Raw genomic sequence first — 2,467 nt, forward strand, 5'->3', positions numbered from 1 at the left:
ATCGGGTAACAACCGAAAGGTATTTCGTACTTCTATTCTTAGTATTAATTGAATGACGAGGAGCCGTATGAGGTGAGAATCTCACGTACGGTTCTGTAGAGTGACACTGAAACTGACTCATCTGTCAACTATTCCACAACTACACCAAAAAAACCTAACTCTGCCCTACGGAAAGTCGCCAGAGTTCGATTAACCTCCAAGTTCGAGATAACGGCTTACATACCAGGTATTGGCCATAATTTGCAAGAACATTCCGTGGTCCTTGTGAGAGGCGGGAGGGTGAAGGACCTACCTGGTGTAAGATATCATATCGTTAGAGGAACTTTAGATGCTGTAGGAGTAAAGGATCGTAAGAAGGGGCGTTCCAGTGCGTTGCAGAACATTGTCGTAACTTGTATCATCGCAATGATTCCGTATCGGTTGTTCTGATATGTCAAATGCATAGCCGACCCGATAGTGGGAATGTTGCCAGGGGACCGAAGCCTGCTATTACGGAGATTGATTATTATCTTATTCGTGTGAAACAACTCGGTGTCCAGGGTATTGCATTCCAGTAAGTTGAGTCTTACCCGGACTCCCATTTATTTGGAAAATCTTCGAATGTCTTCTCTCTCTCAGAACGAGTTCGGACTACGATTATGGAGATTCAGTGGAGGTTTTGTGAACATTTGGTAATTGGATCAATAAACCCACGGACATTCTTGGTGAGATAAATGAAATACGGGATTTCCCTTCTCCTATTCGTGGGATGATGAAGAGGAAACGGATACTCAATGCCTAATGAGTAAATATGATTCATTGAAGTAACCCGAACTTACTTCAAGACTTTCTATTCAATCATATGGAAAGCTGCATTCGATGAAAGTCGCACGTGCAGTTTGGGGGGAGATCCTCGACTAACCGGCGGATCCACCCTACAATATGGAGTGAAAAAGCCCAAATAAGATTCTAAGATACAGTCGAGATAGAATCGGAATCCGACATATCTGTAAACTCATGTTACACCGGAGCAATGTAGCGAACAAAAAGAAAAATATAGAATCGGATCCGATTTATCGTAATCGATTAGTAAACATGTTGGTTGATCGTATTCTTAAAGATGGCAAGAAATCATTGGCTTATCAGATTCTCTATCAGGCTATGAAGCGGATTAAGGAAAAGACGAATAAGAATCCACTGTCTGTCCCGCGACAAGCAATACGTAGGGTAACTCCCGATATAGTAACAGAATCCAAACGTGTAGGTGGATCGACTTATCGAGTCCCCGTTGAAGTAGTACCTGCAGAAGGAAGAGCTTTGGCTATCCGATGGTTATTGATCGCGTGTCGAAAACGTTCAGGTCGAAGTATGGCTTTAAGATCAAGTGATGAATTAATGGATGCTGCCAGAAATTCTGGTAGTGCTGTACGGAAGAAGGAGGAGACTCACAAGGTGGCAGAAGCTAATAAGGCTTTTGCCCATTTCCGTTAGTTCCGGGTTCGTTTCAATCCACAACCTCTTATTGGTGGATTGAAACCTTCTACTCCGGAGCGCAGGGTATTAGGAATCAAGATACGCCAGAAGCATATGGATAAGCAGAAATTAAATAATGGGAGAAAGAATATCCAAGTCATAGGGGAAATTTTGTCACTGGTATAGTACCTCATGAAAAAGAGAAAGACTAGTGTCGAATCGTAAAGTCCATAACATCATCGACATGATCAACATGATCGACATGACCAAAGTGATCGACGCAATCGACGCAATCAACATGATCGACATGATCGACATGACTAGAATGATCGACACAATCGACACAATCGACATGATCGACATGATTGGCACTGCCCGCATCCCCGCGACTCCCACCATTCTCAACTATCTCCGCCTGGGGCGGACTACTCACCTCGGGGGGGGGGGGGGATGTCAGGCAACGCCAGCAGATATTTATCCTGTATGTCCCTCACCTCGAATCGATGATTGAGTCGTAGTACATCTAAGGCAAAGCTGGCATCTCCCATGATGTACTCGAGGAGCCGAACTAACGTTGACTTTCCCGTGGTTTATGATAATAAAAGGGAAATGCGTCTGAAAAGAGAGTCAAGGTTTGAAGAAGTATCGTGCGAAAACAAAGGGAAGTCTTCCCGTTTCTTCGGATATTCAATCAATATTAGATTAGTTGACACAGGTGGGATTCTGTGATATACTATGGATCAACAGGCTCATCAGCTTGGGTAATCACCAATCGTTTCGAAAACCAAAAATTACCACGACCGCAACTTTAGAAAGACGCGAAAGCGCAAGCCTATGGGGTCGCTTCTGCGACTGGATCACCAGCACTGAAAACCGTCTTTACATCGGATGGTTCGGTGTCTTAATGATTCCCACCTTATTAACCGCAACCTCTGTATTCATCATTGCTTTCATCGCAGCTCCCCCTGTAGATATCGATGGTATTCGTGAGCCTGTCTCCGGTTCTTTGCTATAC

Source organism: Dipteris shenzhenensis, unplaced genomic scaffold (genome assembly GCF_047967505.1).
Source record: "Dipteris shenzhenensis isolate YYH24624 ecotype China unplaced genomic scaffold, Dip_SZ_1.0 scaf0125, whole genome shotgun sequence".
In the NCBI taxonomy this organism is placed as follows: Eukaryota; Viridiplantae; Streptophyta; class Polypodiopsida; order Gleicheniales; family Dipteridaceae; genus Dipteris; species Dipteris shenzhenensis.